Source organism: Oenanthe melanoleuca, chromosome 25, assembly GCF_029582105.1.
Source record: "Oenanthe melanoleuca isolate GR-GAL-2019-014 chromosome 25, OMel1.0, whole genome shotgun sequence".
NCBI classification, from domain to species: domain Eukaryota; kingdom Metazoa; phylum Chordata; class Aves; order Passeriformes; family Muscicapidae; genus Oenanthe; species Oenanthe melanoleuca.
Window position 1 is genome coordinate 533,714 of NC_079358.1, and position 21,719 is coordinate 555,432.

Below are 21,719 nucleotides of genomic sequence, written 5' to 3' on the forward strand. Positions count from 1 at the left end.
AATGCGTGGTGCCTGCAGGAGTGCCAGAGCCTTGCTCCCCCTCCACCCCTCTTTGTGCAGTGCAAGCTTTCTCTCTCATCCCCCAAAATAAACAGCACTTTATATATATATATATATTTTTTTTTTTTTTTTTACTCCTCTTCTTCTTTTTTATTTTTTTCCTCCCTTTTTCCACACCCCCAGAGCCGCTGTTGCTGGTGGCAGGGAGCCCAGACTCTGTAGGAACTCAGAAATGCTGCGAATCCAAGCCCTGGCTGCCCTCTCCGTTTCGCAATCCTTTGGAAGGGGGGAGAGAGAAGGAATAAAATAGGAGGGGATTTTTTTTTTTCCTTATTAGAGATTTATAGACTTTCCCACCAGTAGGGACAAGGAGCTGGAGCCGAGCAGCCAATTTCCTACAGTAAGTTTCCAACACTGCTCCTCTCTGGCCTCTGCAAAACCCTCTGCAGCCTCGCCTGTGGTGGGTTGGGTTGGGTAAATTTTTGTAAAACCATCGGAAATGCTGGTGGGGGGTTGGCAGGGTGAGGGGCTGCTGATGCTGGGGGTGATGGTGCAGCACAGTGGGTTAGGTGATGCTGGGGGCTGAAAAATCAGCTCAGGTGGTGTTTTTGAGCTGTTAAAGCCTTTTGCTGACCTGGTTTTTGGTTGCATGTGAGCCCTTTGGCTTTGGTGGTGCCGTGACAGCTGCTCATGGCTGGTTCCTCCAGGCAGGCTCGGTGTGCTGGGGCACGTTCCCTGCCATCCTCATCCCCCTCAGCCATTTGGCCTCTGGAGGTTTGTGGTCCATTTATTTTTAGGTAATTGCAGTGTCCGGGCGCTGGAGAGGCCGGTTGGTACCACGCAGCCGGACAAGGGAGGGGTTTCTTGGCCAGGGTATTTTAAGCAGTTGGTTTTTTACAAGTGAGAGTTTGTCCAGCTCCTTGCACTGGTATGGAGGGGCCCAGCCAGTGCCACGGTGGCTCCTGTCCCCACAGATGTCATTTTAGCCATGCCTGGTTCTGGACAAGGGGCAGGGTGCTAGATTCAGCTCCTGGCCCTTCTCTGCACCCTCTGCCAGTGCTCCTGCTGGAGGAAAAAATCCTCCTTAAGCTGTGCCGGATGAGATCTGAGTGCTGGCAGCTCTGCTCCCAGTATCCAGTGATTAATGGGATTAAATTGGTGCCCCTAGTGAGGTTTTTTTATTTTGCATCTGGTTTTCTCAAGACTTTTTAAGCAGGGGGAGGCCAGGGCCATGTCGCACTGAGATCTGATTAGATAAGGGAGAGCTGCCTGTGAACAAAATTCCTACCGGATAATTATTTATACCTCCGTGTGCGTCACTAATAAACATCTGGATCTGCTCCAAACATCTTCATTTGATTTGTTTTGTAGTCTCTCAACAGGGATGTTTCTCAGCTCCCCACCTCCCTCTGGTCGTGTGGCTTTTGAGGACTTGGCTGAAGTGAGGGGTGGGTTTGAGCAGTCGCCCCATTGCTCATGGGGTGAGTCCATCCCCCTGCACCAGCCTTGCTTGTCCATTTTCCCCTGGGCATCAGCAAATTCCCACTCCTGGATTCCCGTGATGGGGTGACAGTCACGTTGCCCTTTCTCAGGAGAAGAAAAATTTGTGGTGCTGGTGGTTGCAGAAAAAAATATGAGTGGTCAAAACAAGCCAAAAAGCAACCCCAGATGTGTTGCCTTCTATTTTAAACCTCCTCGTTTGATTTGGGGGTGAACCAGACTCCTGACCTTTCGGAGCACGTGGGGCTGGCAGTCACGCCAAGCTCTCCCAGGCCAGGGCTGACTTCTTGCTCTGTTTGTGTAGAGCCAAGAAATGACTATTAATAACTTTCCCTGAATGAGAGTTGAGTACCTGCTTCCCTGGGGCTGCTTGGAAGGCTCTGGCTCGGGCGGATAACATCAGCAGTCACTGTGAGCGGGACCGGGAGCGCCGGGCGCAGCTGGGATGCAGATGGGAAGGGACTGCTGTGGGAGGGGAGAGATGAAGGAAGCCTCTGGCTGGCTGTGAAGCGCCTTGGGCAGGGCCTGCAGGCGCCACGAGCCCTTTTTTGTGTGTTCCTCCATCCTTTTTACAGCCCTGGCCCCTCTTTGCACAAATGTGATGCAAAAACCATCCCTGGCGAGCGCCGGCTCCATCCACGTTGGCTGTAATCTGTGTCTCACCTCTGATGGGCTGTCAGGAAAAAAATTAAATAAATAAAAAACTTTCAGTGCTACACCCAGACTTAATCTCTTTAAACTGTATTTCGCTAATCCTTCATTAGGATCTCATTGTGAGCTTGTTATCCCGTTAGGGCTGAGCCGTGCGTGGCGGCGCCCGCCGAGCGGGTGGCAGGGGCTGAGTGGGCTCTGCCAGGCCATGTGCTCACCAGGATGTGCCAGCAGTGCCAGCGAGGTGGGCTCAGCTCTGGGGGAGGGCTGTCGGTGCTGGGGAGCTGCTGGGGTGTTTGCTGTGAGCTGTGGGCAAGCTGTTGCTGTTTTCTTCCCCTCAGTTCCTTGCTGTGCCCATTTCCCTGGTGTGCCCATTTCCCTGCTGTGCCCATGTCCTTGCTGTGCCCATTTCCCTGCTGTGCCCATTTCCTTGCTGTGTCCATTTCCCTGCTGTGCCCATGTCCTTGCTGTGCCCATTTCCTTGCTGTGCCCATTTCCTTGCTGTGTCCATTTCCCTGCTGTGCCCATTTCCCTGCTGTGCCCATGTCCCTGGTGTGCCCATTTCCCTGCTGTGCCCATTTCCCTGGTGTGCCCATTTCCCTGCTGTGCCCATTTCCCTGCTGTGCCCATTTCCCTGCTGTGCCCATTTCCTTGCTGTGCCCATTTCCCTGCTGTGCCCATTTCCTTGCTGTGCCCATTTCCCTGCTGTGCCCATTTCCCTGCTGTGCCCATTTCCCTGCTGTGCCCATGTCCTTGCTGTGCCCATTTCCCTGCTGTGCCCATTTCCCTGCTGTGCCCATTTCCTTGCTGTGCCCATTTCCCTGCTGTGCCCATTTCCCTGCTGTGCCCATTTCCTTGCTGTGCCCATTTCCTTGCTGTGCCCATTTCCCTGGTGTGCCCATTTCCTTGCTGTGCCCAGTTTTGGAGCTGGGTAGAGGGGGTGTCATGTAGGAAGTGCTGGTTTGGGTTTGTACCAGTCTTTAGAGCATTTCTGGGAGTGCCTGCAGCACCAAGGGCAGGGTTTTACTGGGGTTGTTATCCAGGAAGCTGGTGGGAGGTGATGCCAAGGGTTTTGCCAGGAGCAGGGCAAACTTGGCGTGCACTGATCATCCTCCCTGCATTAGAAGAGGGCATCCATCAGTTGGACCTGGCATGTTCAGATTCCTTCCTTTAGTGAGAGGTGCTCTCCTGCTGGACACTGTGCTGGTGCCCTGCTTGGTGCTGTCCCAGGGGGCACAGCCATGCCAGCACTTGGCACCTTCTCAGAGTGACTGGCAATGGCAGCAGCTCTGCAGCACCCCCAGGGCTGGGATGGCTGCAAGCCGTGTTTCTGGGAGTTCTTGCAGGAGGAGAGTGGCCCTGCACAAGGCTGCAGCTGGAGAAGTGAGAAGTCCACCCTGCTGGATAATGGAGCTGGGCTGAGCCTTGCAGGCTGCCGTGGCAGGAGCAGGAGATGGTGCAGAGAGCAGAACAAACCCCACACACCCACACACTGCCACAGGCACAGGCAGGGAGGGCTCTGCCAGCAGAGCCTGACTCCTGTTCATTTGGTGCAGAACGAGAACCATCGTGGCAAGCCAGAAGGTTCCTGCCTTTTCTTTTTCCTTCCTCAAAGCAAACACGAGGTGGGAGTTTTACCTTCCCCAGGTTTTGTTTTGTGCAGAAGGGTGGCTCTGAGGAGGAGCTGCTGGTTAAAGAGCTGCTGTGTGTTTGTGCTTCCTCCCTGCCGGAAGGTCTCTGGGCACACGTGTCACCGTGTCCTTGTCCACTCTGCAGCGGGTCAGGGCAGGGAGGTGGCTCCTGTGACACTGCTCAGCAAGTGACAATCAACTTGGCTCTGAGCCTGCACGTGGCTTTGCCCGAGAGCTGGGCTGGGGTTTGAATTAAAGCACCTTTATTTGGGAGCATCTCTGCGAGTTGTGCTTTTGGGCAGTGCTGGGCAGAGGGTACAGCCAGGGGCTCGTGGCATTGTGTGGGAGATGGGGCTCAGGCAGCTCAGATTCCAGGTGTAGGACTGACAAACTCTGGCTCCTGCTGTGGCCAGGGCAGTGCTGTAGTGACCTCAGCCTGAGCCAGGGCAGTGGGGCTGCAGAGCAGAGCCCCACCACAGCACTTTGGAGTTGGGAACTACTGTGAAATGAGATTTATGCTGGCTCTCATCTTTCCACCAAATGAGGATAGTGAAGTCCAGCAGGATGGGATCCCTGGGATTCACTCTCCTTCCCTGAGTTTTGGGGTGCTCCCATCAGGCTGAGCTGTGGCCATGCCGCCCTGCTCCCCCTGGCTGGGAAGGTAGAGCTTTTCCAAATGCCTCTCTCCCCTTTTCCTGTGCCTATAATTAGCCCTGGCTCCCTGCCACCATATACTGTACGATCCTGGAAAGAGGTCATGGCTTTGCTGAAATTCTTGGGAACAGAGCTGCCTTTGCAGCTGGGAAAGCAGTGCAATTTCCAAGCAGATAAGAAATAGGGCAAATGCAACTCTGTTCCCTGCTGTAATTTATGGGCTCTGGGGATGGCATCCAGCAGCCTCCTTCCTCCTCTGCCTCTCCACGTGCTTGGGAGAGTCTGGCTTGGTGAAGAGGTTCCAACTGGTTCCCAGCTCTGGTGTGCTGTCTGCTGGTTCCTGTCTTCTCCTGGACTGCTGGGTCTGGTTTTCCCCTTCTGGTGATCCTGCTGAGGTCTTGCCCAGGGCTGGAGAAGGGAACAAACCCATTTCTGGGTGTGTGTGGTCCTTTTCACTTCTAAAACTTCTCATTTTTATCATGTTCCCCGGAATGGAACTTCGTTTGCAGCAGGGAAAGGATCATCTTCATGACCTTAAAGGTCTTTTCCAACTGAAATGATTCTGTAATTCTGTGATTACATGATCTCTGGGCAGGTGAGGAATAGCACATGGCTTTTCTCCCAAGGAGGACAAAGCCCACAGAAGCAGAAGGGCCTGCAGGGGATGGGGAGGGTTTTCCCACCTCCAAACCCTCCTGTGCAAACTGGTGAAAAACTCAAAGTGAAAAGAGTGTTCTGAAAAGAGAAAACTCCCCTCTTCAGAAAAGAGATACAGAAACACAGCAAAATCCCCTGTTCAGAGGTTTCCTGAAGTTTTGCTGTTGTTTCTCTGCCCCTGGACAGTCATTCTGAGAAAAAACCAGGATAAATCCATCCAAAAGGACAGGACTGGAGAGCAAGGACTTGGGTTTCCATTCCAGCCAGGACTCCACACGTGCTGTATCCCCCTGGCAGCATCCTGCTGCTGAGCTGATCGTCCCTTTAAAGGAGAGATTAGCTAAAAAAATCATGAGATTAAAAAGGAAAACACTTTCCATTTGTTTTAATTGGCTTCTGGGCCAGCAAGCTGCTTCCCTTTTCCCTTCCCTTCCCTTCCCTTCCCTTCCCTTCCCTTCCCTTCCCTTCCCTTCCCTTCCCTTCCCTTCCCTTCCCTTCCCTTCCCTTCCCTTCCCTTCCCTTCCCTTCCCTTCCCTTCCCTTCCCTTCCCTTCCCTTCCCTTCCCTTCCCTTCCCTTCCCTTCCCTTCCCTTCCCTTCCCTTCCCTTCCCTTCCCTTCCCTTCCCTTCCCTTCCCTTCCCTTCCCTTCCCTTCCCTTCCCTTCCCTTCCCTTCCCTTCCCTTCCCTTCCCTTCCCTTCCCTTCCCTTCCCTTCCCTTCCCTTCCCTTCCCTTCCCTTCCCTTCCCTTCCCTTCCCTTCCCTTCCCTTCCCTTCCCTTCCCTTCCCTTCCCTTCCCTTCCCTTCCCTTCCCTTCCTCTTTAGTGACTGGAGGGTTTTGATGCTGAGCTCCCCTGGCTTCTGCTGGGTCCCCTTTGACCACACTACGATTTTTTCTGGTGATTCCAAGACTTGATAAATCCCTTTTTTTTTTTGGCATTTGCTGTTGCCAGTGTGTTCAGACTGAGAGTGGCATTTGGGATTTGGAACTTTTCCAGTGGTCACTGCTGTGTTTCTGTTAGAGGGAGGTGATGCTCCTACTGGCCATGGAGTTTTAGTTGCCCCACGAGGGACTGAGTTGTCTGGGGAGCACAGGACAGTCTCCTATGGATTCATGCTGTTTGGTTGACTGATTAACCAAATTATGCAGAAATCTTTTTTTTTTTCTCTGTAGTTGCCTGTGAGCCCCCTTCTGCTCCCCCTTGCAGTGGTGTGTGTGGGGGTGGTGTAGGAGCTGCTGACGATGGCATCGAATGTGCAAGTGTTTCTCTGCACCTCACTGGGGAGAAATATTTTAATCTTTTTTTTGTTGTTGTTTTTTTAATTTTTTTTTTTTAATGGTGGATCTGAATTTTGGGGAGCAGGTGCCCTCCCCACAGAGATTTGCCAAGCATGCAGAAGGAGCTGGGGCCTGAGATTTGGGTAACCCCAAGGATGATTTTGTCTCTGGGCAGCAGGGCAGCAGCCCTGGCCATAGCTGGCTCCCCTCCAGACACACTGGAGGGGCAGGAGCACAACCCAGAATTAAGTGGGAGTCTCCCAGGTGCTGTTATTTGACCATGGAGCCCCTCTCCTTCCCACAGGGAGCTCTCTTTTCTTGTTTGTGAATTGCCCTTACAAAGAGGTTTAAAAACAGCTCTCAGCTTCCAGCAAGGGGGACAGGGCTGGGCCAGGATCTGTCCCCATTCCCTGGAGTGGGGGACAGCAGCAAGGGCAGCTGGAGGTTTGCCTGGTCCCCCTTCCTCACACGTGCCCACCTCCTCCTCCTTCCTTTGCAGTGGTGCTGGGAGGGATTTGGGGGATCCACGCTGGGAAAGCCCCGTGCCAGCCCAGCATGTCACCCAGAGGCAGCTGAGAGGTGTCTTAGGACCTGCTGCCATCTGTCAGGGTGGGGAGATGGATGGGCTGGCAGTGCTGGCCAGGGGTGATGGTGTTTGTTTGGTTTCCATGGGAGAGGCCAGTGGCTGGAGGTAGCCTGAGCTGCCTGCTGAGGCTGGGGCAGTGCACAAGGTCCCCATGGTTGGTGCTCCTGCCTCAGGTGATGGCAGAGCAAAGGCCATGAGGGGCCAGGGCTTTTCCCTGGGACATGGTGGTTGTCTCCCCCAGCTGGCTCTGCTCTCACTGCTGGGCCACACCTCACCCTGCGGCCCTGGAGTTTGGACCTGTGTGGCAGAGCCAGAGCTGGGGTGGGGACAGCCAGAGCAGCTGGGTCTCTGTGTGTGCCTGGGGCAGCTCCCAGGGGGTCCTTGTGGACCTGCCCAGTGCAGGATCCTTCCCAAAGCAGGAGGTGAGAGGAGCTGGCACCCACTTGCCATGCTGGCCATTCACACAGCAGCTGCTGGTGCCTTCCATGAGCTGCCCACGTGGATGGAGCCACGTCAGTGCTGCCAGCATGTGAGCCATGGTGGTGCCAGGCTGGTGCTGATGAATGTTCAGGTGTGCTGGGATGAGACTGGGGGCAGGGTCCCCTCCAACATCACCCTTGTGCCTGTCCCCCCTGCCAGGGCCCCTGGGCACAGTGGCAGCTCTCCATGTGTGTGTTGAAGAAGCAGGCTCTGTGTTGATTTTCCTCTGGCTCTGATTGTGTAACCCATGGGCAGCTGTGTTAGTCAGTGGCCACTGAGTGTCAGGGATGAATGGCTGGTGTTGGTCAGCATGTGTGCAGGTGGGATTTCCACTCCCCATGCCTCACATGGGGTTTGTGTGGATGGAAACCTGGATGGCTGCAGAGCAGTGGCAGAGGATCCATCCCCCATGTGGCAGAAGGGAGAGCATGGCCTGGGAGACAGGGCAATTATTTCCACTCTGGGGAGAGGCAGCAGCAGTCAGAAGAGGCTGTTGGGGCATCAGGAAGGCTTGCAGGGAGTCTGGGGGCAGAACAGCTGATGGTGCCATCTCTGCTTTACCTGTGCCTTGGAAATGCAGCAGGAGCTGGAGCTGCAGATGTGCAGCAGTTGTCAGTGCTGCTGTGAAGTCTCCTGCACCCTGGAGCAGCACTGTCACAGGGTGCCCCAGCATGGGGGGTGTGAGCAGGGTGAGGCACCCACAGCACCTCTGAGATGGGTTTGGGTGGCACATGTCCCAGGTTGCCATGAGGTTGGATGAAGTTGGTTCAGGAAGGTGAGCTCTGCTGCAGCTGGATGTGGCAGGGCCCAGAGCTGACACTCAGCACAGAGCTGCTGCTGTCTCCATCCAGGAAGGTGCCCCCGGGGCTGGTGCCAGCAGGTGGCATTGTGGCCTGAGGTATTGTCACTGTCACCGGGCTGAGGGCAAGCACTGGGTGCTTGGGTGTGGGACACCCACATCTTGGTATCCCTGTGCTCTCAGCAGAGCCCCCATGCTGTCCCTGGGGTTCTGGGGTCAGTTTTGGGGTCTTCCTTGTGCTGCTGCATCAGCAGGTTGGGACAAGGAGGGAGGTGAGTGGCTTGCTGAGGGGGAGGAAATTGGGATTTGGGGGATGCTTGAGTGTCCAGCTCTGGTTTGCTTCCTTCTCTGTGCCTCAGTTTCTCTGCACTAGGAGGTGCAGGTGGTTCTGCTGCTGCCCAGCACTTGCCCAGTGGACTGGGACTGGCCTGTCCTGCAGCAGTGTCAGCCCTGGACAGGCTCTGGGAGTGGGTCCATGCCAGCTGGAGCCTGCCCAGGTGTGGTACCTGCATGCCCAGGGGTGTTTCTGCTCCCACCAGATGGGCAGCAGCAAGATGGGTGCTGTGAGGCAGAGGAAACCCTTGTCTGCCTCTGATGCTGTGCTTGCCCTGGTGGCCCAGCAGCCCTGGCCTTGGTGGGTGGTGCATGGCTTTGTGTGAGCTGTGCTGGTCCCTGCAGCTCCAGCCGCCCCCACGTCCATACAGCTGGAGGTTTCACTTCTGCATCTGCTGCCCAAGGGGAACTCAGCCAGCCAGAGTGAAACTCAGTGGCTCCAACGGCTGCACTTGTGCCCCCCAACACCCCCACATGTCCCCTAGGTCCTGGCAGGGCCAGCTGCTCTTGCAACACTTGCAGTACAGCTGTGCTGCTCTGACCTTCCTTGGAGAGTGGTTCCAGCTCCCCTCCCAAATCCAGGGGCTGGTTTGGTCCATGTGAGGCAACACCTCTGCAAGGTGAGCTGGGGGAGCAGGACCCCACAATTCCTGCCCTGCCCTGGTCTGGGGACCCTTCACCCCATCCCTGTGTGGGGTTTGGAGGGGCTCCAGTGCTGGTGCTCTCACTCTGCCTGCTGCCCATTGGCACAGCTGGCTTGTGCCATCATTCCTGTCACTGCTCCTGCTGCATTGTCCCACTGGGCAGCTGAGCCTCCTGTGCCACTGGAGGGGGATTTCCTCCTCCTGGCCCCTGTGCTGTGCTGCTGTGCTCTGGCACCCCAGGATGGTTCTCACTGGGGCTCCTCACTGTGCTCAGCTGCCAGCCTGCCCTGCCTGATGCTCCATCTCTCCCAGTTTCTTCCTTCCCACCTCTTGGTGTCAAGCCAGAGGAAACCCAACTGGAAAAGACTCAACAGGTCTAATTAAACCCTGGGGATATTCCCAGTGGCTTGTGCAAACTGAAGGCTGGGCCATGGCTGAGATGCTTTAGTTTTGTGGGCTGAGGAAATTCAGAAAAATGGAGAAAAATAGAGAAAAATTGAAAAAAAAATGGGGAAAATACCTTTTTTTTTTTTTTTTTTTTTTTTTTTTTAAATTTGTTTGCTCCTTGCTGTTGTTGGGACTCCCTGGAAATGGGGTCTGGAGTCTCCCTGGTTTGGGGTGGGAGTCCATGAACACCTGGCAGAGGAGCAGGAGGCTGAGATGGGAGCCTGAAGGGGGGAAATTTGGGTTTGACATCCAAATGTTTGCAGCCCCAAGCCCGTTGTTAGAGGAAACATGAAAAAAGAGGAAGGAGAGATTGTGGTCAGGGCTCTTCCCCTCCGCAATCTGGGTCTCCCTCTTGGCCCCTCCAGCTCCAGAGCTGCTGATTCTGCCCATCCATCCCCCCTGATTTCCAGCTGTGTGCTTGGAGCTCCCCATGGCAGTGGCCACAGATTATTTATTTAGGGGTATATAATATGTATTAGGGGTATATTATATATGTATATATGATGTAGGGGTTTCTATGTATTTGGAGTTTACATACATGGGAATAAATATATATTTGGGGGTTTATCTGTACATATGGGGAAAATATACATTTGGTGGGTTGCATATATGTATTTTGAGAAGGCTATATGTATGGGAATATATATATTTTTTGGGAAGTTATATATGTGGGAATATATAAAAGACCAGCTGTGGCACAGGGGCTGTTAAGTATCAGCTGAGCAGATATCCAGGGAAGTCACCAAAAGCCATTCCTGCACATCATCCAGGATCCTTGTGGGCAGGTTGGAGCAGCTCCCTGCTGCCTTTGTGTGGCAGGTTGTGCCAGCCTAACTTCATCAGTTAAAAATGGGAGTCCCAGGAGGTTCCCCTCATTCTCCTGCCCTCAGGAATTCTGATTTGTTACTTGGGGAAACCAAAGCTTTGGTTTTCAAGTAGGAACAGTGTTAGCACCTGCTCAGCATTTCTGCCCCAAAGCTGGACATTAAGATTGTCTTGTCTTTACCCCTTTCTCTCCTCTTCTTTTTTCACTCAGGAAGGGGAATTCACTTCCCCTTTGCTCCCTCCATCCTTCCCCATGTGTTTTTTCCCTCTCAGCTTATAAAACAACAGAACATTTTGAAAACAGGATACTTTTCCCTCCCTTGGGCAGCATTTCTCTGTTCATAACAAGAAGGCTTTGAAGGCACACGTGGTGGGGTGAGAGCTGGGAGCTGCCCAGGAGCCCTGGGGTGGCCAGTGGCCTGACCCAGCCCCAGCCCCTCAGCAGGGCTCCCTCTCTGTGCAGGTCAAATGTTTGGTCACCTTTTGAAATACTCCAGAGCCTCTGGGAGCAGTGCCAGGATCCTCTCTTGGCAGGGCAAAGGACGTGCAGGGTCAGACAAGGGAGCTGGCAGTGCCAGGGAGTCAGGGCTCTGCTCCTTTGGACAGCTCAAAGTGTTGCAAAATGGGGACTTGGGGGTTCACTGGGATTTGCTGGTGCTGGATGTACCCCCAGGTCCAAAGGGCAGAGGCTTCTGCAGCCCTGGAGCTGGTGGGTCAGGGCTCAGGGCTGTCACCCCATGTGTGCTGTCCATCCTGTCTCAGGTGACATTGGCTGCAGCCCTGCAGTGTCAGAACTGCTGCAGCCTGAGTCCCCAGGACAGCCCTGCTCCCCTGGAGTGCCCACCTTGGGCAGGTTGTCAGTGTGACAGTCTGTGGGTGCTGGCTGTGGCTGTACTGGCTGTGCCATGGGCAGTGTGACAGTCTGTGGGTGCTGGCTGTGGCTGTACTGGCTGTGCCATGGGCAGTTTGTCAGTGTGACAGTCTGTGGGTGCTGGCTGTGGCTGTACTGGCTGTGCCATGCACCATGGGCAGTGTGACAGTCTGTGGATGGTGACTGTGGCTGTACTGCTGTGCCATGGGCAGTTTGTCAGTGTGACAGTCTGTGGGTGCTGGCTGTGGCTGTACTGGCTGTGCCATGCACCATGGGCAGTGTGACAGTCTGTGGGTGCTGGCTGTGGCTGTACCAGCTGTCTCAGGGCACCATGGGCGGTTTGTCAGTGTTACAGTCTGTGGATGGTGACTGTGGCTGTACCAGCTGTCTCATGGCACTATGGGCAGTGTGACAATGTGTTGATGGTGACTGTGGCTGTACCAGCTGTCTCATGGCACTATGGGCAGTGTGACAATCTGTGGATGGTGACTGTGGCTGTACCAGCTGTCTCATGGCACCATGGGCATCCTGGAGCCTGTGGAATCCGACATTCCTGGCTTGTCCAGCAGCATCTCCCTCTGACAGAAGCAGCTCTGTGCACAGACATGTGAGTCTTGCCTGGCCACATGTCCCCCATTGTGTCCCAGTGGGCTGTAGGGCTGACCCCAAGGCCCCCACAGCACAGCCAGCCTGGTGCAGACCTCAGCCACATCCTGCACTCAGCCTGGCCTGTGGTCCCTGGTCCCCACGTGGCTCTGCCACCAGCCCTGCAAGGCCCTGCAGGCTGAGACCAGGGAGAACTGCAAGGACACCCAGAGGAGCTTCAGGACCCCACTGAGAGACCTTTGCATTAACCACCATTCCCTCAGCCTGGCTGGCAGTGTGGCACTTGCAGGGTGGCGCTTGTGTGGGTGTTCCTGTCCCCAGGTGGTCAGTCATTCTGCAGGACACTCTGTTTTACTCAGGGAAATAAAGGACTGGTCCACACTCCTTCAATGGGTGTCCTGTCCCCAAGTGGTCAGTCATTCTGTGGGACACTCTGTTTTACTCAGGGAAATAAAGGACTGGTCCACACTCCTTCAATGGGTGTCCTGTCCCCAAGTGGTCAGTCATTCTGTGGGACACTCTGTTTTATTCAGGGAATTAAAGGACTGATCCACACTTCTTGTGTGGGTGTTCCTGTCCCTAGGTGGTCAGTCATTCTGCAGGACACTCTGTTTTACTCAGGGAAATAAAGGACTGGTCCACACTCCTTGAATGGGTGTCCTGTCCCCAAGTGGTCAGTCATTCTGTGGGACACTCTGTTTTATTCAGGGAATTAAAGGACTGATCCACACTTCTTGTGTGGCTGTTCCTGTCCCCAGGTGGTCAGTCATTCTGCAGGACACTCTGTTTTACTCAGGGAAATAAAGGACTGGTCCACACTCCTTGAATGGGTGTCCTGTCCCCAAGTGGTCAGTCATTCTGCGGGACACTCTGTTTTATTCAGGGAATTAAAGGAGTGGTCCTGGGGTGATGCCAGGCTGTTCTGGGTATAATGGGTGCAAGTGTGGCAGCAGTGGAGTGTCCCCAGTGCTCCCCCGTTGTGGAGGACAGGCTCCTCTGTCCTGCTGAGGGGTCCCTGTGGCTGCTGTGCTGGCAGAGCCCCAGCCCAGGGGAGCTTTGAGCCCCTCGCACCTCGGCTGCCCAGGGTGTCCTGCCCTTGGTGCAGCCCCAGGCAGAGCCAGCTCTGCTCGCTGTGCCTTTGTTCAGGCTGAGTTCTGTCGTGCCAGGAAGTGAGCTGGCTGTGGGAGGGGAGGCAGCCCGGGGAGGAAGGCTGGTTTTGTGGTTGGAGCAGAGCATGGGGAGGCCGGAAGGCTGAGCACAATTCCTCGCTCCGGTGCAGGTGCTGGGGGGAGGCTGCCCTCGGGAGCCTCTGTGCCTCAGTTTCCCTTTTGTTCAGCCCCCTTCCTCTCATGGCAGTGCTGTGGTGATGGGCTCTCACACTGCCAGCTGGTTGTGGCCATCAGCAGGTGATCAGCACAAGCCCCGTGGGTCTCCTCCCATCTCCTGGTGGGAGTGGGATGAGTTTAGGAGCCGTTTCCTTCTGGGCCGTGGCAGTCTCTCCTTGGGGTGAGCACATGTGCTGTGTGCATTCCCTGAGCAAGCAGATCAGTGCTTTCTTTTTCTTCTGGGATGTGCTTGAGATTCTTCCCAGAAAACACAAAGTTCACCTAAACTTTGAGTGACTCTCTGCTGGCCACGCTGTCTGCCTGGACCACATCCCATGTTAATGTTAACTTTTGGGTTAGGATTTGTTTCATTTTTGAACTCTCTTTAATTTCTTTCCCTCTGCTCTCACTGGGATGCTTTCCACATTGCATAGCCCCATGGTTCCCTGGATCCCTGCAGGTGCCTGGCCAGGTCCTGTGCAGCCTGCAGTGATGCTGAGGGTCAGGGCAGTGCAGGGGGACCCTGCAGCCCCTGTCCCACCTGCCAGCTCTGCAGGGGATGCTGGGCTCCCCCCACTGCTCCCTCCATGTGGCTGTGCTTGGGGGGACACGTGGGGAGCCCTGCATTGCTGTGTCCCCTCAGACTGACAGCTGCTTGCTTTGTCTCTGCAGTTGCATTGAGGAGCGGAGGCTGCAGCTCACCCCTGGAGGAGCTGAAGATGCAGGAGGCTGCCTAGCAGGTATGGGGAGATACCAAACTCTGGGTTCCTGCTTTCCCTTTGGGTTTGCTTGGCCACATGCAGGATGGGGCAGCAGGGCCTCCAGAGCAGGGCAGGGAGGTGGCACCCAACAAGTGCCACTGCTGTTCTCCAGTGCCAATCCTCCCCTTCACTTCCCCATCTGGCACAGCTCTGATGGCTCCAGCCACAGCCACAGCACTGATTTGGGGCTCTTGGGGTGTTTTGCAACACAGTGTATCAGTGCAGAGGAAGGTTTCCCTGCCCTGTTTTCTCCCAGCGTAGACAAGACTCGTGGCCAAACCTGCTGTTACTCCTCTGAAATAAGGTGCTGTGGGGAGAGGGCCTCGTGTCCAGGTTTTCTTCCTTTTCAACCTTCTTGGCCTGTTTATTGCTCTTACAGTAAATGTTTGTGTCTCCTGTGTCTGCAGTGAGGTTGTGGTACAGACACCACCTCAGGCTGGTTTATGAGGGCTCTCTGGTTTCATGTAATGCATCTTCTTCTCTACCTGAGAGTGAAATCAATAAAAGGAAAGATTTTTAAAAATAATATGCCCCCAGCTCCTGAACGGAGGGGGCTCTGTCACAACTGCTTAGTGAGCAGTTTTGTGGGGTTGTGATGGCTTTTAGTGCTGCAGAGGGGGCAGGTAATTTATTTTAGAGGCCTGGTGGTGGGAGATGGGGGCAGCATCACTGCATCCTCTGCAAGGTCAACACCAAGGACTTCATCTGCTGATAGAAGCCAAGAGCAGCTCCCCAGGCTGGGTCAGGGGAGTGTGGCAGGACCCTGCTGTGTCTCAGTGGTGCTTGGTGTGTGCCTGTGGCTCTCTGGGCCATGGTGTGCCAGAGGACAGGAGGCGTGGAGGGCTCAGCCAGGTCTGAGCTGTGGCTGAGCTGAACGTTCTGGGGGCTGGTGTGGGACCAGCTCTGGTCCACTCAGTCTGGGCACAGATGAGTACTGGCTGAGGGACACGTGTGTGGTGAATGATTGCTTGCAGTGCTGGGGTGATGGGTCTGTCTGCTGTGGTGTGGGTGTGTGGAGGGCAGGAGCCTCCCTGGCTCCCAAACACTGCAGTGCTGATGGACTGTGCCCATTCCCTCTCCCAGCCCGGATGCTGTGGGTGGTGGCAGGATCTCCTGGTGACTGCCTTCTCCCCCACATCACTGCTTGCTGCTGGGGACACCAGCTCCCTCCTGACAGTGACAACAGCTCCTTGTTTGCTAGTTTCACACAAATTCTCGGGTTTGGGGTTGGCAGTGTCCTCCCCCAAAGCCCTGGTACTGCCAGGGGTGCCAGCACAGCGCTGTGAGCGGGGAGGAGCCGTTCAGTGATTCTGCAGCTGCAGAATCGCTCGCCCCACGGAGCAGCTCAGCAGGTGCTGCACTCAGAGAGGAGGAATTTGAAAAGCATCTCTGGGGACTGCTTTAAGGCTCATCCCCTTGGCTCTGCCAGTGACAGGAGCTGAGCAATTAGAGGAGCAGTATCGACCCAGCCCGAGGAGCGTGTGACGGCCGGCACCGGGCGATTTATCCCAGTGCAGCCACGTCCTCCCGTCCTGGGCGTGCCTGCCATCAATGGGCATTTTGGCTGAGGCAAACCAGGCAAACCTTCTTCTGTGGCAGAAGACTCTTCTAGGGCCTGTGACCTTAATTGAATCGACTCTCATGTCCCTGAGACGGTCGCATCTCTCGCTGCAGCCGTGCTCGGTAAATCACGTGCCCGGCCCCGCATGCACCTGCTTCTCTCTCAGTGAGATTTTGCAGCCTGAGGATCATTTCCAGCTGCTTGGGAAGAGCCCTTGGGTCACCAGGTCTGTTCCTCTGCTGCCTGAGGCCTTGCCTGTGTTCTCTTGAAGGTTCATTGGCAGCTGGAATTTGCACTTCCAGGCTCGAGGTGTGAGGTGCCACCTCACCTGGCACCTGGCTCTTTGCATCTGGCCAGATCCTCCTGATCTCCAGGGAGAGCTTGTAAAATCTAGTCAGTGGGTGCACTGAAACCAAATCCCCACTCTTGGATATGGAGTACTGAATGTGGTAAAGCAGTGGGTTCCTGCTGTGTTTGCCGCAGCTGAAACGTGGCTGAGCTGCTGGAGGTCACCTTTGCAGTCCCCGTGGAGCCGGGTGGCCTTCTCTGGTCATGGCTCTGCCCTGCACTTTGGGTTCTGAGCTCATCCTCTATTTTGCCGCTGGCGGGGGAAAAAAAAAAAAACAACCAACAACTGTCTTCAAAGCCCTTTTCCCTTGGGGAAAAGCCAGCGTGGTCAGAAACGTCCGCGCAGAGATGTCATCTGATCCCGCAGCTGGCTCAGCCTCCCGGGGGTCCTGCCGCGTCCATCCCCGTGTCCCGGCGCTGCTGCAGGAAGCGAGCCCGGCCTCTCCCTTCCCCCAGCCCTCACCGCCCCGGTGCCCCCGCATCTGCCCCTGCCCTTCACCGAGCGCCGGGCTGGGCTCGGCCGGCGGGCCCGGGATGGGGCTCCGGCCGCCGGCGCAGCCCGCGCAAGGACGCAGCCGCCCTGTCTCCTGTAAGTACCTCTCACTCTTTCCACTGGAGAGTTAAAATTAGCAGCTGCTTTTTTTAAAGCAGGCGTCGCTTTAAACCTCGCCAGCCCAACTGGGCTTCCTTTTATTTCCCCCGTTCCCCGGCTCCTTTTCTCTTGATTATTTTTTTTATTTTGTTGCTATTGTTCAACGTGTGCATGCACTTTTCTCCCGTTTTGTTTCTTTATTTATTTGTTTATTCCACGCCCCCCTTTTTGTTTTTCTTTCGTTCCTTCCTATTTTAAACCCGGGTGACGCTGCAGTGTCGGTGCGGAGTTGGGAGCCAAATAAACAGCGCGGCGCTCCCGGCTGCGATCGCCTTCCAGAGCCCAGCTCCCAGTTTGGCCCCTTATCTATTGTCAGGCTCCGCGGCCGCCGCTGCTCTGCCGGGGGGGTTGTCCCGGACCCTTTAGGTGCTCCTGACACAGATCCTCGCTGTGAGTTTGCCGCTTGTTTCCTTTGTGTTCGTGGTAAAGCACAGAAGTGCCCGTAAATCAGGACCCGTTCCTTTTTTTTGGGTTTTTTTTTTCTGTTTTTTTTTTTTTCCTCTAGGGCTGGGTGGACAGGAGGGAGAGGGGAGTCTGAGTGATGTGGGGCTCCCATGCTGGAGAGAGGGGGAAACTGAGGCACAGGGGGGGCATGGCTCCATTATGGGGAGTGGGATTTCCTCTTTTTAGACTCAAACACAGAGCAGGAAGGCAAAGGCAGCAGGCACGGGCCCAGATGCAGGATCAGTGCCTGTCCTGGGGGATAAATCCCTTTGGGAAGCTTGTATGCACTGTGCCCTGTGGCAGATGTGCTGGTGGAGGGTGCCACTGCCAGTATGGTGCCACTGCCACTGCCAGCACAGTGCCACTGTCAGCCTGGTGCCACTGCCAGCACAGTGCCCCTGCCACTGCCAGCCCAGTGCCACTGATGGCTCGGTGCCACTGCCAGCCCAGTGCCCCTGCCAGCCCTGCTGCGGCCGCAGCTCGCTGAGCTGGGACGGGCTGGGACCAGCAGCTGGAAGTGGATGTCCCAGCACGGTGGCACTCCCAGCACGGTGCCATTCCCATCATGGTGGCACTGGGAGCACGGTGCCATTCCCAGCACGGAGGCAATGGCACTCCCAGTCCGGTGCCATTCCCAGCCCGGTGCCATTCCCAGCACAGTGCCATTCCCAGCACGGTGGCACTGGCACTGCCAGCCCGGTGTCATTCCCAGCCCGGTGCCATTCCCAGCCCGGTGCCATTCATAGCCCGGTGCCATTCATAGCCCGGTGCCATTCATAGCCCGGTGCCATTCCCAGCCCGGTGCCATTCCCAGCCCGGTGCCATTCATAGCCCGGTGCCATTCCCAGCCCGGTGCCGTTCCCAGCCCGGTGCTGTTCCCAGCCCGGTGCCGTTCCCAGCCCGGTGCTGTTCCCAGCCCGGTGCCATCCCCAGCCCGGTGCCGTTCCCAGCCCGGTGCCATCCCCAGCCCGGTGCCGTTCCCAGCCCGGTGCCATCCCCAGCCCGGTGCCGTTCCCAGCCCGGTGCCGTCCCCAGCCCGGTGCCATCCCCAGCCCGGTGCCGTTCCCAGCCCGGTGCCGTTCCCAGCCCGGTGCCGTTCCCAGCCTGGTGTCATTCCCAGCCCGGTGCCATTCCCAGCCCGGTGCCATTCCCAGCCCGGTGCCGTTCCCAGCCCGGTGCCGTTCCCAGCCCGGTGTCATCCCCAGCCCGGTGCCGTTCCCAGCCCGGTGCCGTTCCCAGCCCGGTTCCATTCCCAGCCCGGTGCCGTTCCCAGCCCGGTGCCATTCCCAGCCCGGTGCCGTTCCCAGCCCGGTGCTGTTCCCAGCCCGGTGTCGTTCCCAGCCCGGTGCCGTTCCCAGCCCGGTGCCGTTCCCAGCACAGTGCCATCCCCAGCCCGGTGCCGTTCCCAGCCCGGTGCCGTTCCCAGCCCGGTGCCGTTCCCAGCCCGGTGCCGTTCCCAGCACAGTGCCATCCCCAGCCCGGTGCCGTTCCCAGCCCGGTGCCGTTCCCAGCCCGGTGTCGTTCCCAGCCCGGTGCCATTCCCAGCCCGGTGCCGTTCCCAGCCCTGTGCCATCCCCAGCCCGGTGCCGTTCCCAGCCCGGTGCCGTTCCCAGCACAGTGCCATCCCCAGCCCGGTGCCGTTCCCAGCCCGGTGCCGTTCCCAGCCCGGTTCCATCCCCAGCCCGGTGCCGTTCCCAGCCCGGTGCCGTTCCCAGCCCGGTGCCGTTCCCAGCCCGGTGCTGTTCCCAGCCCGGTGCCGTTCCCAGCCCGGTGTCATCCCCAGCCCGGTGCCGTTCCCAGCCCGGTGCTGTTCCCAGCCCGGTTCCATCCCCAGCCCGGTTCCATCCCCAGCCCGGTGCCATCCCCATCCCGGTGCCGTTCCCAGCCCGGTGCATTCCCAGCCCGGTGCCGTTCCCAGCCCGGTGTCATTCCCAGCCCGGTGCCATCCCCAGCCCGGTGCCATCCCCAGCCCGGTGCCGTTCCCAGCCCGGTGCTGTTCCCAGCCCGGTGCCGTTCCCAGCCCTGTGCCGTTCCCAGCCCGGTGCCATTCCCAGCCCGGTGCCGTTCCCAGCCCGGTGCCGTTCCCATCCCGGTGCCGTTCCCATCCCGTTGCCATTCCCATCCCGGTGCCATCCCCAGCCCGGTGCCATCCCCAGCCCGGTGCCGTTCCCAGCCCGGTGCTGTTCCCAGCCCGGTGCCATTCCCAGCCCGGTGCCGTTCCCAGCCCGGTGCCGTTCCCAGCCCGGTGCCGTTCCCAGCCCGGTGCCATCCCCAGCCCGGTGCCGTTCCCAGCCCGGTGCCATTCCCAGCCCGGTGCCGTTCCCAGCCCGCCCTGCCGGCCCCGCTGCGGCCGGAGCTCGGCTGGGGCCAGCCGCTGGAAGTGGACGTCCCAGCCCGGATCTGCGAAAGCAAACAGGAAGGGGAATGGGGAGCAGCCGCTGTGTTTACTCAGAGGTTATTTATCGTGGCTCCTCAGGGGCTGGTTCTGGGGACTTTAACACCTTCCTGCTGCTGCTGGATCCCCTGGCCAGGCTGGATGCCCTGCAGAGGGTGCGGCCGCCCCGGCGCTGAGCAGGTACAGGGCAAGTGCCACCCTGGGGCTCTGTCCCGTTCCTTCTGCTCCCTGCACTGTTTCCTAAACTTTGTTTTGCTCTAGAGCCCAGCCTGGCCGGGGTGGATGTGGTGGGGATGGATGTGGTGGGGCTGGGACCAGTCGTGAGCTTGGCTCGTCCTAGAAAAATCTTTTTCCATTTGAATTTTTCAGGGTTTTGATGTTGTTGCTGCTTTGGGGCAACAGTTAATAATGCTGATAATCTGTGTCTGTGAATATGGAGGTGCAGAGCCTGTGGGAAGGGGATCTTTCAGAAGTGCTTTTAGTGTTTCCCTTCCCAGGCTTGTGCTGCCCTAGCTCTGATGCTCATGGGTTAGGCTGGAGGATAAACTTTGGGTGTGCTTTGGATTAAACCCAGCCCTTCACCCATTGCTGCTTGTGGGTGAGGTGGGTTCTCCCCTCTGCTTGACTTGGAGGGACTTGTCACAAGGTGGGAACCACTACAGGGTCCCAAGATTCTGCTTTTGGAGCTGAGTGGCTGCCCTCAGTGCTGCTCTGTGCAACAGCAGCTGCAGAGCCCTTTCCTTCTGCTCCTCATTTGGGCAAACAACCCATTTGGGCAACTCTTTATTGATATCCCCACCCTTCAGCAAAAATTGTGACTGAAATATTTTTATTTCTTTCTTCAAACTCTTGCCTCGCTTTTTCTCATCCCACCTTTGCATGGGGTGTATTGATAAAAAACTGTGGTATTTGATTTTCTTCCCCAATATTTCCCTTTTCCAAGAGGAATTGTGCCTGGTGTTTATCCATGACATTCCTGCACTCACAATGGCTCTTACCTGCCCTCAGGGTCCATCTCCTGTGTGCTGCAGGAGCATCCCAGTGGCTTTTCTGTGATCCCTCTGGTACTGTGGCTGGGAACCATGACAAGCCCTTGGCCTGAGCTGTGGCCATGTGTCAGTGATGCTCTGCATGGGATTTTGGAGTGTGCCAGACCCAGAATGTAACAGTGCTTCTGGAAAGTGCCAAAAGTTGGCATTTCCCAGTGTCTGAGCATCCCCATTGCTCTCCTGAGCATCACCTCCATGCTTTGCTGGGATGTCCTTGAGGGGCATGTGGGCAACATCTGTATCCTGAGGGCTGGCCAAAATCATCCCCCTTCTGGCATGTGGCTTTTGGTGCATCCACAGAGGAGGTCTCAGCTGGGTGGGGACCTTCCCCCACCACCTCCATCCCCCTTGCTGAAACACAGAGTTTGGCTTTAAAAAACCCCCTTGTGAGACAGAGGGCTGTTCCTGGGGGATGTGTGCTGGGATGGGCTCTGGATGAGTGTGTCTCAGTGGGAGCCATCAGCCAGGTCTGCCATGGGGTCAGCAGACATCACAGCCTCATGGTGGGAGGCCATGCTGGTGCTGGGGAGCAGGAGGGCAGGATCTGTGTGCCTGGGACAGGAATGTGTGTCCTGTGAGTGAGCAGCAACAGCTGACAGCCAGCTGTCCTGGTGGATTTGAGCTGCCTGATGAGCTGGGGCTGGATTCTTGCCCCTCTGGCTCATTGGCATGTGGCTCAGGATGCATGTGGGCACAAGCTGTGGCTGAGCTGGGGAGCATGGCAAAGCCTGTGTGGCACAGGGGCATCCCCTGCTGCCAGCAGCCCTGGGTCATGCTGGGGACAGGGGACCTGGAACTGGTTTGTATTTCTGTCCCCAGCCTAGCTTTGGCTGCAGCAGCTCTGGACACCCTGGGGTGCTCCTGGGGCTCTGGGTAACAGAGTTCTGGTGGTGGCTGATGTTATTTATGTACTGGGTTGGACACACTGTGTTTTCAAGGCAGCATAGGGGAAGAGGAAGTTAAAGCTGTCTTTGCCATGTGGCATCTTGTCCTGGTTCCTCCTGATTGCTTAGAGTGAGTGGGGTTGGGGTTCAGTGGAGCCAGACCAGGTCTGTGCCTCCTGCTGGGCTTTGGTGGCACCTCCTCAGCTGAGGATCTTGGGGCCAAGGGACAGGTTCTTATGCCCAGGGCTTGGTCTCTGGTTTTGGTGCCAAATAACCAGTGCTAGGTTTGGGCCTTTGTATCCTTTGTTAAATGAAATAAGGATGTCTGGTGGTGAGCTTCC

General features: G+C 56.7%; 1 protein-coding gene across 13 annotated transcripts in view; it reads left to right on the top strand.

Annotated features, from left to right (window-relative positions):
* The window catches only part of MEF2D (myocyte enhancer factor 2D), a 75,604-nt gene that overhangs the window by 10,761 nt on the left and 43,124 nt on the right, over nucleotides 1–21,719 (top strand). For 9 of the 13 annotated variants that reach the window (XM_056510034.1, XM_056510023.1, XM_056510030.1 and 6 more), the window contains exon 2: nucleotides 13,957–14,024. The exons of 2 other annotated variants lie outside the window; for them this stretch is intronic. The gene's annotated coding sequence lies outside the window, so the exon portion shown is untranslated. Of the gene's footprint in view, nucleotides 1–13,956; nucleotides 14,025–15,312; nucleotides 16,544–19,537; nucleotides 19,626–21,719 lie in introns of those variants that run through there. 2 more of the 13 variants (XM_056510027.1, XM_056510029.1) reach the window with 2 other exon arrangements.